This window comes from Leucoraja erinacea, chromosome 33 (genome assembly GCF_028641065.1).
Source record: "Leucoraja erinacea ecotype New England chromosome 33, Leri_hhj_1, whole genome shotgun sequence".
Classification (NCBI taxonomy): domain Eukaryota; kingdom Metazoa; phylum Chordata; class Chondrichthyes; order Rajiformes; family Rajidae; genus Leucoraja; species Leucoraja erinaceus.
The window spans coordinates 18,584,277-18,600,077 of NC_073409.1; positions in this window are offsets into that span (position 1 = coordinate 18,584,277).

The window sequence follows — 15,801 nt, forward strand, 5'->3', positions numbered from 1 at the left end:
GACTGAAAGGCCAGAAAAAGTCAGGGTCGGCAACAGATGACCTCAGGAAGAGTGGAGCCCACAATGGCCCATTGTTGGCTGGGGAAGGGAAGGTGTGATATCAAGAGGGCTACAAGGATGGAACAGGTAGGGTGACTAGGGTAGTGGAGGAGGGGAGAGAGGAGGAATGCAGAAGTTACAGAACTAATTTTTCTTTGAAGGTGATTATTTATTTAGGATGTGTATGAAGGAACTGCAGATGCTGGTTTAAACCGAAGATAGACACAAGGTGCTGGGGTAACTCAGCGGGACAGGCAGCATCTCTGGAGAGAAGGAATGGGTGACGTTTCGGGTCGAGACGCTTCTTCAGATTTATTTAGGATGTTCAGCTTTTGTTGTCAGGGGATATGGGGAGAAGGCAGGAACAGGGTATTGATTGGGGATGATCAGCCATGATCACATTGAATGGCGGTGCTGGCTCGAAGGGCCGAATTGCCTACTCCTGCACCTATTGTCTATTGTCTATTGTCATGCATACACCAAACCGTGAAGTAGCTCACTATTAATATGCCAGATAAGCCGTGGTTATGCAATAGAAAGTCAATTTCATTACATGTAAAGTATTTTGTAGTTGAAAGTAATCTTGCCTTTAAACCAAATTATTTATTGATGAAACCTTTTTCAAGGTTATCACAGGGGTGAATGGTTAAGGTTACAATGATATTTTGAGTCATAGGGGCCCGACAATAGTCTGGATCGATTTGCTCACTGTGCTGTGTCATTTAGCCAGCATTACAGGAAACCAGTTAGCTACAAGGTGTCTGTGATAAACTCTGTGATAAATCCTGCTCGAAATGCCACCCGCTGGTGTCTGCTCGAAATCTTCATCTTTGCACGGAGACCCGAAGATCAGCCACTGTTTAGTTCAGAAGGTAGACAAAAAATGCTGGAGAAACTCAGTGGGTGAGGCAGCATTTGAGAAGGAATTGGCGACGTTTCGGGTCGAGACCCTTCTTCCGACTGATGTCGGGGTGGGGGGGCAAAGAGAGGAAGAGGTGGAGACATTAGATTTTGTGAGAGCTGGGAAGGAGGAGGGGAAGGAGGGAGAAAGCAAGGGCTATCTAAAATTAGAGACGTCAATGTTCATACCGCTGGGGTGTAAACTACCCAGTGAAATATGAGGTGATGTTCCTCCAACTTGCGCTGGGCCTCACTCTTACAATGGAGGAGGCCCAGGACAGAAAGGTCAGATTGGGAAAGGGGAGGGGGAGTTGAAGTGCTGAGCAACCGGGCGATCGAGTTGGATGGACGGACTGAGCAGAGGTGTTCAGCGAATCGATTGCCGAGCCTGCGCTTGGAGTAGATGAGGTTGGGGGAGGTGCAGGTGAACCTCTGCCTCACCTGGAAAGACTGATTGGGTCCTCGGATGGAGTCGAGGGGGGAGGTAAAGGGACAGGGGATGGGGTGGTTTGGGTGGGAAGGGACGAATTGACCAGGGAGTTAAGGAGGGAGCGGTCTCTGCGGAAAGCAGAAAAGTGGGGAGATGGGAAGATGTGGCTAGTAGTGGGATCTCGTTGGAGGTGACGAAAATGTTGATCAGTTTAGTTTAGAGATACCACGTGGAAACAGGCCCTTCGCCCCACCGGGTCCGCGCCGACCAGCGATCCCCACACACTAACACTATCCTAACACACACTGGGGACAAATTACATTGATACCAAGCTCATTAACCTACAAACCTGTACGTCCTTGGAGTGTGGGAGGAAACCGAAGATCTCGAAGCAAACCCAAGTAGGTCACAGGGAGAACGTACAAACTCCTTTCATGACTGGTTTGAAGTGACTTATATCCGAATATTCTCCTTCCTTTCTGCAAGGAGTGGTGAAGGCAGGCAGCAACAAACCATTTTGCAACCCAGGCACTTTATTCCACAAATGTCTGGACTTCAAGTGCGGAAGACTATATCAAAAAAACATTTGTAGGAAAGAACTGCAGGTGCTGGTTCACACCAAAGGGAGACACCCCAGCAAAATAGCTTTGGTTAGAAGCCTGTTAACTTTTTCTGAGAAGGTAGACACAAAATGCTGAGTAACTCAATGGGTCTGAGCAGCATTTTCGTTTTGGTTCGAGACCCTTCTTCTAACTCGACCTGAAACATCTTCTATTCCTTTTCTCCAAAGATGATGCCTGGCCTGCTGAGTTACTCCAGCATTTCGCTCCTATCTTCTGAGGAAAAAGTGAGCAGGCTTCTAATCAGAGCTGTTGAGAACATTCCTATCACAATGTGCCAGGGGAGGTTTATCAAACATCACAGCTTGTGCAGAGGGCTTCTCAGTCAACTGTTTGTGTTGTGTGATTACTCAAACGCCGATATACATCTGAGTTAATAAGGAACGAATCTGTACTATTGCAGTGCCTTCAGTATCCCCGGAGTGTGCTTAAGTGTGTTGAAGCCGGTGAATCGCATTTGGAGTGTAATTTGTTACACCAGTGTACTGTAGGTGGTGCCGCAGCCTAATTGCGCTCCCATCGGCTTCAATGTCATCACAATGGAAAATCTCTTATCGATTCAGAGTAAAAAGCAAATTTTGGAGTTGTCACAAAAGGCCCGGAGGAGTAACAGGGACTCGGAGTGTGGGGTCACCTTTGCCGGCACCCTTACGTGCCGACTCTTGGCATACCTTGTTCATGATGTGCGAAACAAAGAATTTCAATGTGAAACATCACATGTGATAATAAAGTATCCAATCAATCAATGTCAAATATGCGGCAGTGGAAACAGGTAGGGAGACTGACAAAAACCTCCGGGGACCTCCGGGAACCGTACAGAAACTTTAGGTGGGGCGCAAAGTCTCCATTGGTTTCCGTTCGGGTTTCCTAAGTGGGACAGGGGCATTACAGCAAAATGCAGCACCAGAGATGGTTCTATCCTGACTACGGGTGCTGTCTGTATGGAGTTTGTACATTCTCCCCGTGACCTGCGTGGGTTTTCTCCGAGGTCTTCAGTTTCCTTCCACACTCCAAAGACGTACAGGTTTGTAGGTTAATTGGCTTGATAAAAAAAATGTCAACTTGTCCAAGTTGGCGATATGCAGAGTACTGCCCTGCCGACTACACAATTCTGAAGGTTCAGAAGGTTCATGATCCTGCAATAATCCCCTCGAGTAATCATCCAATTCCCTCTAAAACTCTAAAATGGATTCTGTTTCCACCCCGACTAAATCATCGTCACTCCATGTTAATAAACATTTCACTAAGCTATTTCACAAAGTCTTTTGTCGTTTAGTTAAGTTTAGTTTATTGTCACGTGTACTGATGAACAGTGAAAAGCTTTTGTTGCGTGCTAACCATTCAGCAGAAAGGCAATAGAAGATTACAATCGAGCCATTCACAGTATACAGATAAAGCATTTACAGTGTGCAGATAAGTCGGAGTAGAGATTTACGAGTGTGGAGTGATTGTAATATGTAATTGTAGATTTGCTTCTGTGGCTGACACACAAACAGTCCCCTGGGTTGGGCATTATCTCGGAAGCGCCAAGAAGATGTAGATACAAGGGAACTGCAGATGCTGTTTTACAAACAAAGACACAATGTACTGGAGTACATCAACAGGTCAGGCGGCATCTCTGGAGAACGTGGATAGGCGATGTTTTAGATCGGGGCCCTTTTTTCTTCACAAACTCTTTTGCTGGTTGGAGAAATGAAGAGGGGGGTGCCACTGGCCATGACAGGCATGAGGAGAGGGCCGGTAAGAGAGGAGATATCCCCTCAAACAAGGAAAGAGATATCACCCGAGGGGGTATTACCATCAGTGGCGAGGGTGCTTGGTGTAAGGATAGTTGCGAATAACTGAATATGAGATTGTTTTTTCAAACTGTTCTTCTTAGTTTAGTTTAGAGATATAGCGAGGAAACACACAGAGAGTTGTGAGTCTGTGTAATTCTCTGCCTCAGAGGGTGGTAGAGGCTGGTTCTCTTGATACTTTCAAGAGAGAGCTAGATAGGGCTCTTAAAAATAGCGGAGTCAGGAGATATGGGGAGAAGGCAGGAATGGGATGCTGATTGGGGATGATAAGCCATGATCACATTGAATGGTGGTGCTGGCTCAAAAGGCCGAATGGCATTCTCCTGCAACTATTGTCTATTGTCTATTGAAACTGGCCCTTCATTCCACCGAATCCGTGCCGACCAGCGATCCCTGCACACTAACACTATCCCACACGCACTGGGGTCATTGTTTGCATTCATACAGCCATTTAGCCAATTAACCTACAAACCTGTCTGAAGAAGGGTTTCGGCCCGAAACGTTGCCTATTTCCTTCGCTCCATAGATGCTGCTGCACCCGCTGAGTTTCTCCAGCTTTTTTGTGTAACCTACAAACCTGTAAGTCTTTGGAGTGTGGGAGGAAACCGAAGATCTTGGGAAAAACGCACGCAGGTCACGGGGAAAACGCACAGACTCCGTACAGACAGCACCTGCAGTCGGGATCGAACCCGGGTCTCTGGCGCTGTGAGGCAACTCTACCGCTGCGCCACCCATGCCGTTTTGAATATGTTTTTGATGCTGAATAAAATTCAATTTTGGAAATTAAAAACTCATCCTCAACCTTTATACTTAATTCTTTAAATTCGTTGAGTTGAGTTTATTCTTAAATCAGTACGTTCCGAAACTGTTTGATAACCATTTTAATGAGTTCACATGCCGTTGTTTTCTTTCTCGCTGCCTCTTAATTTCAAAATGGCTACCTCCTTAAAATGCAATGCATTAAGGCAGCTGTTTTGTTGTGGCTGCATTTAATATTCTGCCGTCAAATCCCTTCGGACCTAACGTGATGAATGCAGACAGCGTTCCTTTTTTCCAAGTTTTAATTAAACTCAAGAGAAAGCCGATTGGATTGCTACGTTGGGAACTCTACACCTGGTGTTATGTCGGCCGGTCAAACTTTCATGATGTGGCCAATTCTGCTTCACTTCCAGCTGACCTTCACTGAGCAAAATGTGAGATTTGTATTACCAGATGGCAGCCGGTATCTGCAATTTTATTGAAGTCAATTGCTTGTTCACTGCTGACTCATGAATATTGAAGTCCAAATAGCTTATCTGTATTCTTAGGCGCTTTCTCAATATCGGTCTCTCTGATGATAGACACAAAATGCTGGTGTAACTCAGCGGAAGATAGACACAAATAACTGGAGTAACTCAGTGGGTCAGACAGCAACTCTGGAGAAAAAGAATAGGTAACGTTCAGGTCGAGACCCTTCTTCAGACTGAGAGTTAGGGGAGAGGGAAATTAGAGGTATGAAAAGGTACATTACAGATCAGAGTCAGGAAAAAATGTTCCCAATGTCGGGCGAGTCCAGAACTAGGGGCCACAGTCTTAGAATAAAGGGAATAAGACTGAGGTGAGAAAAAACATTTTCACCCAGATAGTTGTAAATTTGTGGAATTCCCTGCCACAGAGGGCAGTGGAGGCCAAGTCACTGGATGGATTTAAGATAGAGTTAGATAGAGCTCTAGGGGCTAGTGGAATCAAGGAATATGGGGAGAAGACAGGCACGGGTTATTGATTGGGGACGATCAACCATGATCACAATGAATGACGGTGTTGGCTCGAAGGGCCGAATGGCCTCCCCCTGCATCTATTTTCTATGTTTCTATGTTTCAAAGAGTCCCTAATGGTCCACTATTTGGTCCAGAAATATTAGGGGACCGAGGATCTAGTGGGAGGGAGGAACTGAGGGAAATCCACATTAGTCAGGAAATGTAAACTGTTGGGACTGAAGGCAGATCAATTCCCAGGGCCTGATGGTTTGTATCCCAGAGAACTCAAGGAGGTGGCCCAAGAAATCGTGGATGCATCGGTGATCATTTTCCAATGTTCTATAGACACTGGATCAGTTCCTGTAGACTGGAGGGTAGCTAATGTTATCCCCAATTTTTAAGAAAGGAGGGGAGAGAAAACAGGGAATTATAGACCAAACCCGGAAGTGGGGAAGATGCTTCAGTTGATTATTAGATATGTAATAGCAGTGCATTTGGAAAGCAGTGACCGGATCGGTCAAAGTCAGCATGGATTTATGAAGGGGAAATCATGCTTGACTAACCTTCTGAAATTTTTTGAGGATGTCACAAGTAGAATTAATAAGGGAGGGCCAGTGGATGTGCTGTATCTGGACTTTCGAAAACCTTTGGCATGGTCCTACAGAAGAGATTAGTGTGCAAAGTCAGTGCACATGGTATTTGGGTAGGGTGTTGACATGGTTGGGGGCGCTGCGAGTCGGCTGACCTGCCAGCAGTGTGTTCGTTATTTCTACTTTTTTGTTTTATTTAGTTTGTCTAAGTGTTTGTTTTGGGGGTTTGGTGGGGTGTGTCTTTTGTGGGGTTGGTGGGGGGGGGGGGGGGAAACCGTTCCTCAGTAGACTCCTTGACAGAGAGGTGACTTTTTCCATGTCACCTCCCTCGCGGCCTAACAGCTTGGATTGGAGTGGCCTTTCCCGGAGTCGGGCCTGATGGTTCAGCAGCGGGCACAGCGTGGACTTTTCCATCGCTGAGAGGGGGAACTCTTGCCAGGGGTCACCAGAGAGGAGTGCTCCAATCGCTGGCCCGGTGACTTTGGCATCATGCGCCTGTGGTCTGCGGAGCCTCTAGCCGCAGGCGGGGAGTGGACAACATCCGGAGCCTGGGATCCCTTGCCAGGGGTCGCCGTAGAAGTGCTCCGACCACCGGCCTGCAACCTATAATATCCCGAAGCCGCGGTCTCCGGTAAGAAAGTGCCGATTCGGGCACTCCAAGCCGTGGAGTGTGTTTGATCGTCTTGGCGTCGGAAGTTTTGATCATCCCGATGAGAGGGCCTGTACATCGGGCCGTCCGTAGCGTCGACTACGGAGGGTTTATGGCCCCGACCACAGATGAACAAAGGAGGAGGACTGACTGAACTTTGTTGCCTTCCACCACAGTGAAGAATGCTGTGGTGGATGTTTGTGTTAAATTCTATTGTGTATTGTGTGTTCTTTTTTTTAAGTGTATCGCTGCTGGCAAATTCATTTCACTGCACCTTCGGGTGCATGTGACGAATAAAATTGACTTTGACTTTGACTTTAGATAGAGAACTGGTCGGCAGACAGGGAACAAAGAGTAGGAATTTGTGGGTCCTTTTCTGAATGGCAGGTAGGGACTAGTGGGGTGCCACAAGGCTCGGTGCTGGGACCTCAGTTATTTACAATATACACTAACGATTTAGACAAAATAATTAAATGCAACATCTCCAAGTTTGCAGATAACACAAAACTGGGTGGCAGTGTGAGCTGCGAGGAGGATGCTATGAAGCTGCAGCGTGACTTGGATAGGTTGGGTGAGTGGGCAGATGCATGGCAGTTGCAGTATAATGTGGATGAATATGAGGTTATCTATTTTGGTGGTAAGAACAAGAAGGAAGATTATTATCTGAATGGTGTCAGATTAAGAAAAGGGGAGGTGCAACGAGACGTGGGTCTGCTTGTACATCAGTCACTGAAAGTAAGCATGCAGGTGCAGCAGGCAGTGAAGAAAGTTAATGGCATGTTGGCCTTCGTAGCAGGAGGATTTGAGTATAGGAGCAAGGAGGTCCTACAGCAGTTGTACAGGACCCTGGTGGGACCACACCTGGAATATTGTGTGCAGTTTTGGCCTCCTAATTTGAAGAAGGACATTCTTGCTATTGAGGGAGTGCAGTTAATTCTGGGATGGAGTGATTGACATTTGATGAAAGAATGGATCGACTGGCCTTATATTCACTGGAATTTAGAAGGATGAGAGGTTATCTTATAGAAACATATAAAATTCTTAAGGGATTGAGCAGGCTAGATGCAGGAAAAAATGTTTCCGATGTTGGGAGAATCCAAAACCAGGGGTCACAGTTTAAGTATAAGGTAGGATAATTAGGAATGAGATGAGGAAATACTTTTTCTCAGAGAGTTTTGAATCTGGGAATTCTCTGCCACAGAAGGCAGTGAAGGCCAATTCACTGGATGTCTTCAAACTGCTCTTTGGGCTAACAGAATCAAGGGATATGGGGAGAAAGCAGGAACGGGGGATACTGATTTAGGATAATCAGCCATGATCACATTGAATGGTGGTGCTGGCTTGAAGGGCCAAATGGCCTACTCCGGCACCTATTTTCTATGTTTCTATGATGGCTGTGGATGATAAAGCATGGACACGAACAGTAAAACTAGCAGGACGTCTAGGGTGGGGGAGGGAGGGAAAGAGGTGAAATGCAAGGGTAGTGTTTGGACTCCAGTTTGCAGCTTCTTTCCTGAATGGTGCCTAAAGGAAGATGTGATCAGACCAGTGGAGGGCTTCAGATGGTACAATACACGTTGAATATTTTACAACAGATCCTTTAACACCATTGTTGAGTACTGTTACTCCTCCTTAGAAATAAAAGTCACAAAATGCTGGAGTAATTCGGTGGGTCAGGCGGCATCTCTGGAGAAGATAGATAGAAGGCAGTAGGCACTACAGAGAGTGGTGAGGACAGCGGAGAAGATCACCAGATCACCCCAACCTGCAATCCAGGACTTATACCCATCTCGCTGTCGCAAGAGAGCAACCAATATCATCAAAGACACCACCCACCCAGCACACAAACTGTTCACTCTCCTACCATCTGGCAAGCGCTACCGCAGCATGCGGAGCAAAACCACCAGATTCAAAAACAGCTTTTTCCCTCAGGCCATCAGATTACTCAACACACTCAAGAAAATTCCATGAACATTTAACTCAATGTCTGCAGTATGCTATTTGCACTTTTCTATATTGCACCTTTATTATTGCACTTTAATAACATACCTCAAAATTTTACTACAGTCTGGCACACTGTGAATATTTTAAATAATGTATATTGTCTATCTTATTGGTATATTGTCTGTCTGTGTTATAAATATTACTTGCACATTTGGAGTATGGGGAAACGCAATTTCAATCCAATTTATTTGAATTGACAATAAAGTTTACTTTGAACTTTGAACTTTGAACTTTGAGATAGGTGATGCTTTGGTTTCAGGACCCTTCCGACCCAAAACATCACCTATCCATGTTCTCCAGAAATGCTGGCCGACCCATTAGTTACTCCAGCACATTTTGACTTTTTTTTTGTAAACCAACATCTGCAGTTCCTTGTATTCACTCATCTTCTTAGATGGTCTCTCAGTGAATGGAGGCTTTGTTGAATAAAAGGTTATTAATCAGATTTTTACTTTGAGTTCTCGTATATTTTTTTCAGGATTTTGCCCATTATTAGTTATTGAAATGGGTTTCTGGCTTGAGTGTTTATGTTTTAAATTGCATTTCTGCAGAGCTTTTGACCAGATTTCTTTTCTAGTGAAAGTGTTATCTTCTGCAGCACCCGAGACACCGTCATCCAGTAGCTCCATGGTGATCCATTCAATAGATAGATCAAAGCCTCGTTATTTGCAGCCAGATGCGAATTAGAGCCATTTGCTTCTGACTTAAAATAAAACTCCTCACCTCCTGATTCTCATGGCTGCAACTCGGGAAAGTAAATTGTGCGGCATGGTGGTGCAGCGGTACAGTTGTTGCCTTACAACGCCAGAGACACAGGTTCGATCCTGACCTCTGCTGCTGTCTATATGTACTCCTCACATCCTGCGTGGGTTTTCTCCGGGTGCTCCTGTTTCATCCCAAACTCCAAAGAACTACAGATTTGTCGGGTAATTGACCTGCAAAGATTGTAACTAGTTTCTAGTGTGAAAGGATAGTGCTAGTTTACGGAGTAATCACTGGTCAGTGTCGACGCGGTGGGCCGAAAGGCCTGTTTCCATGCTGTATCTCTAAACTAAACTAAACTAAATACGGCTTAGTTTTAAACAAAAAAGCCATTTAAAATCTGGTGACACAAGAAGTTGCAGATGCTGGAATCTTGAACAAAAGGCAAAGTGCTGGAGGAACTCAGTGGGTCAGATAGCAGCTGTGAAGGGAATCGAAACATGGTGTTTCAGCCTTCTTCGCGGGGCTTGCGATGCCTTACCGGGGGTCGCCGTCTGGAGCCCGGAGTGCTGGACCTGCTGCACCGACATCCTGGAGCTGCGGTTTGCGGAGCTCCCAACGCGGGCGGCGCTGGTGGACAGCGCGGGGTCCTGCGACTCTGCCCGGCTCAGCCTGCGGACTCAGGAGCTGCAGACTCCGGCAGCGGGAGGCAGCTGATCAGGAGGTCTGGGCCGCTGAGGAGGAGGATGTTCGGCGTCGGCGTTCCACCAGCTCGGCGTGAGGGCCTGAACATCGGGCCACCCGGGGCGGCGACTGCGGGTGCTCGGAAGGCCCCGACCACGGATGAACACGGAGGGGAGGCTGGCTGGACTATGGTGCCATCCTCACCTTGGTACCATTTATGTTATGTTGTGTCGTGGACTTTCTGTGTTTGTGCTTTTTTTAAATTCAATTTCAATTTTATTTTTAATATGTTTTATTATTTATTTATTTTTTGGTGATTTTTTTTATGATACTGCCTGTAAGGGAAATTCATTTCGTTGTCTCAAATTGAGACAATGACAATAAATTTGAATACAATACAATACAATACAATACAATTCTTCAGACCCAAAACATTGCTTGACATTCTTTCCACCGATACTGCCTGACCTGCTGGGTTCCATCAGCACTTTTTGTGTTTATATTGAATTTGGTAATTGGCTTCTGGTCACAGTCACATATTATTTGAGTTGAGCTTTAGTTTGGAGATACAGCAGGAAAACAGGATCATCAGCCCATTGAGCCAATGTGACCATCGATCACCCATTCACACTAATTCTGTGTCATCCCACTTTCTCGTCCATACTCTGCACGTTTGGGCAATTTTTTTTTTGACAGAGGCTAATTAACCTACAAAACCTACACATCTTTGGGATGTTGGGGGAGATCGGAGCACCTGAGGAAAATCTACGCAGTCACAGGGAAAACGTGCAAACTCCACACGGACAGCTCCTGAGCAGGATTGAACGCGGGTCTCTGGCGCTGTGGGGCAACAGTTCTACCGGCCGCGCCACTGTGCCACCTTTCACCCTTGTGGGCATCTTCAGTTGCAACCAAGATTCCCAGTTCAACAGCAATTTCAGCTTCACAGCTTGCAGCAAGTTGCTTCACGGAGCTGAAACTTGGCACAGAGCCATGTGCAATGTTGAACAGATGGTCAGAGACATAGCTGCCAAGGAAGATCTTTAAATGAGAAAGCAGTGTAAACTGGCAAAGAGGTTTTGTTTACTTTAGAGATACAGCATGGAAACAGGCCCTTCGGCCCGTTGAGTCCTCGCCAATCAGCGACCCCCAAGACAAGACAAGAGAGTTTATTGTCATGTGTCCAAGTTAGGACAATGAATATTGTAAGCAAAAATACAGAACCGTTCAGTTCAATATACACATAAATAAGCAGATAAAGTGCAATAGGCTGTTACAGTTTGTTTGTTGGTGAGTTTAATAGCCTGATGACCTGGATGTAACAGGTTTTAGGCTCCTGTACCTTCTGCCCGATGGTAGCGGAGAGATGAGTGTGTGGCCAGGATGGTGTGGGCCCTTGATGATGTTGGCTACCTTTTTGAGGCAGCGACTATGATAGATCCCTTCAATGGTGGGGAGGTCAGAGCCGATGATGGACTGGGCAGTGGTTCACAACTTTCTGCATCCTTTTCCGCTCCTGGGCGCTCAAGTTGCTGAACCAAGCCCCGATGCAACCAGTCAGCATGCTCTCTACTGTACACAGTATCCTGCACACTGAAGGACAATTTACAATCATTACCGAAACCAATGAACCTACAAACCTGTACGTGTGGGAGGAAACCGGAGCACCCGGGGAAAACCCACGGGGTCACATGGAGAACATGCAAACTCCATGCATCCATCACCCATAGTCAGGGTGGTCTCTGGCACTGAGAGGCAGCAACTCTACCCCTAAGCCACTGTGTTGCCAGTTGAGGAAAGAAATTCCAGATTTTAGGATTTTAGCAGTGGAAGATATTTAATTTAAGGAAGGTCGAGATGGCTTTATTGTCGGAGCCGAGAGAACAGGGGGATTGTAGGAATGGGGTTGATTTCAAGGTTACGGTATGATGGAACATTGTCAAAAAACTTGTCACATTAAAATGAAATGTTTCTGAACTGAGAGCTGATGTGGGTTAAATGCTGCTGTTGGTTGGATTACAAGATTGGTAGATAAGTAATCCAGAGTCTTGGATTAACATCCTTAAAGGTCACCTTGGCAAAATCTAGAATTTAAGAAAAGATAGCCACAGTCATGATCTAGTGCCAAGAATGTTTAATTGCCATGTGGACCAGTACGGGAACACAGTGATACTTAGTTGCCTCGTGTTCACAGGCAAATTAACGCAGCCACACAACAAATAAACAATCAATTATCAACTATAGCTTAGACCACAATAGTGCCAGCAGAAGCAAGTAGTGCAACATCGTTTCAAAGTCATAGTCATAGATACATTGTGGAAACAGGCCCTTCGGCCCAACATGCCCACCCCGGCCAACATGTCCCAGCTACACTAGTCCCACATGCCTGCGTTTGGTCCATATCCCTCCAAACCTGTCCTATCCATGTACCAAACCTGTCCTATCCATGTAGTCCATGGTAGTTGGGTGGGGATGTGGTTGGGCCTCTACAGAGTGACTCAACAACCATATAGTCGATGGGGAGAAGCTGTTCTTGAAGCTAGAGCTCACGGATTTCGAGCTGCTGTACCTTCTTCCCGATGGTAGCAGTGAGATGAGGGCATGGCCAGTGTGGTGTGGGTCTCTGATGACATTCTTTGTTCTCCCAGAGAAGCACTTCCCGCAGATCCCTTGGAATGCTGAGGAGATCGATAGCCATGATGGACAAGGCAACATCTAGCGATTTCTGCACCTTCCTTTGTTTTTGGGTGTCTGAGTTACCAAACCAAACCAGGGGGGGTGGGGGAGGTTGGGCGAAACTTTTTTCAATCTCTTACCTCAACGTTGTGGAGTTGGTGGTCTTTCCTGGAGGTCGACCCGGCGCTCCAAGCCGCGGGAGTCTGTGGGACTTTAACATCACGGAGCTTGCGATCACTTTGCCGGGGATCGAAGCTCCAACCGTGGGGTCTGTGGACTTTAACATCGTGAAGCCCGCGGTCTCTGGTAAGAAAAGGCCAATTCGGGAGCTCCATGCCGCGGAGAGAGTTTCAACCGCCCTGACGCAGGGGTTTCGATCACCCTGATGGGGGCTTCAACCGTCGGCTGTGGGGACTTTGATTGCCCCGACTGTGGATGGTTTGACTGCCCCGAACGCGGGAGAACAAAGAGGAAGAAGATTGAAGTTAATTGCCTCCCGTCACAGTGAGGAATGTGGAACCCACTGTGGTGGATGTTTATGTTGACTTCTATGTGGTTGTGTGTCTTGTTGCTTTTCACTTAGTATGGCTGTATGGTAACGCAAATCTCACTGTATCTCAACTGGTACATGTGACAATAAGCTGACCTTGAAACCTTGACTCTGATCTGGTTTTCGAAGTCCATGAGCAAGCCATTCAATTGTACTCGAACTACTGCAGTACTGTAGTCGGTCGAGAAGGTAGACGGCCACCCCCTTCCTCGGGTCGAGAAACACTGGCCTTGTCTGTGACCCGCCACCTCCATCATGAGAAATTTATAATAGGTAAAAATACAAGGGGGCGATGGGTGAATGGAACTTGACGTGAATTTAGCCCCAGGAGGAAGACTTCAAATTGACCACTGGTTCGCAGAGGGTGCAGAAAGCCTGGAGGACATTGGAACAGACTATTTTCATGCTCATAGGTTCGATGAGCAAAATTGTCGGAGTTAAGCCCTTCAAGTCCACTCTGCCATTCAATAGCAGTTGATCTATCTTTCCCTCTCAAACCCATTCTCTCCATAACCCCCAACACCTGTACTGATCAAGAATCCGTTAAGGGCCTGCCCCACTTGGTGATTTTTTTCGGCGAGTGCCATCATCATTGACTGATGTATCATGTCACCGAAAACTACGCGGAGTGACAACGTATGAGGCGGCGTGAGGACGTATGCGGCGCGGTGTTTTTTCAAGTGCCGGGGGCTTTGACTTTGACTCTGACATCGGGGGGGGAGAGTGCAGTGGAGAAATAAGTTTATTTGGCCTTCCATCACAGCGATGTGATGGATGTTTATGTAAATTATGTTGTGTCTTGGGTCTATGTGTTTGTATGTATGGCTGCAGAAACGGCATTTCGTTTGGACCTCAAGGGGTCCAAATGACAATAAATGTATCTTATCTTATCTTATCTTATCTTAAGTGTCGCAACCACTTTATTGTCGCTGCTGGATTTTGAAATGTTCAAAATCTTTTGGCGACACTGATATGACGCTGGCCAAATCGCCACGTGGGACAGACCCTTAAAACTGTTCATCTCCTCCATTCACTGGGCCTCGACAGCCATCTGTAGCAATGAACTTCCCATTCTCCTGCCCTCTCTCCATAACCCCTGACACCCGGACTAATCAAGAATCAGTCAACCTGCATCCTAGTAATATCTATTACTCGGCCTCCACAGTCGTCTGAGGCAATGAATTCCATAGATTCACTACCTTTGACTAAAGAAATTCCTCCTCCTTTTAAAAGGTACGTCTTTTTATTCTGAGGCTGCGCCCTCAGGTCCGAGACTCTCCCACTAATGGAAACATCCTTTCCACATCCACTCTACCCAGGTCTCCCATTAGGATCTTGTTCTGACCCAACAGTTTAAGGCTCTTCAAACCTCTTCAAAGGGAACTTTGCCCAACTTCAGATTTGTCTGACTGAACTCTGTTCGTTTCACATCACATCACATCACACTGGGCAGCATAGTGGTGCAACAGTAGACTAATCAAGAATCTGTCAATCTACGTCTTAAAAACACCCATTGTCTTGGCCACCGCACCCTTCTGTGGCAATCAATTTCACAGAGATGGCGCCCTCTTTTGGCGGCATGGTGGCGCAGCGGGAGAGTGGCTGCCTCACAGCGCCAGAGACCCGGGTTCGATCCCGACTACGGGTGCTTGTCTGTGCGGAGTTTGTACGTTCTCCCCGTGAACTGTGTGGGTTTTCTCCGAGATCTTCCTCCCACACTCCAAAGACGCGCAGGTTTGTAGCTCAGTTGGTATAGTATAAAATGTAAATTGTCTCTGGTCTCTGTAGGATAGTGTAAATGTGTAGGGATCGCTGGTCGGTGGAGATGGAGGGCCGAATGGCCTGTTTACACGTTGTATCTCTAAACTAAACAAAACTAAACAAATGGAGACCTCAGCATTGCAGCAGAGCATCGAATGATTGATGGCAACTCCAGGGATTTATTCCTGCATTAATGTAAATTTGTGTAGAGAGCATAGTTGCTGCCAGTCTCAGTGAAGTGACAGGCCATGTAGCAAACTTCAGCATCCCCATTAGACCAATAACCAGGCAAAGCACATTCACTAAGCTCCTCAATATGTGCTGATATTGTATCTGTCCCTGTGACAAGTATCTTAAACGTGAGCATTGCTGATAAATCTAACAGGGGTTTAAGTAGAGGTTCTTGACAAAGAATATGAAAATGTAGAATGAAATAACGCAGGAAATAGTTGACACCAATAGTTTAGTTTAGTTTGGAGATACAGCGCAGAAAGAGGCCCTTCGGTCCACCGAGTCCGATCCCTGCACACTAGGAATAATTTATCATTATACCAAGCCAATTAACCTACTAATGTGTATGTCTTTGGAGTGTGGGAAGAAACCTGGAGAAAAGCCAAACAGGTCACAGGGAGGACGTACACACTCCGTACAGACAGCACCCGTG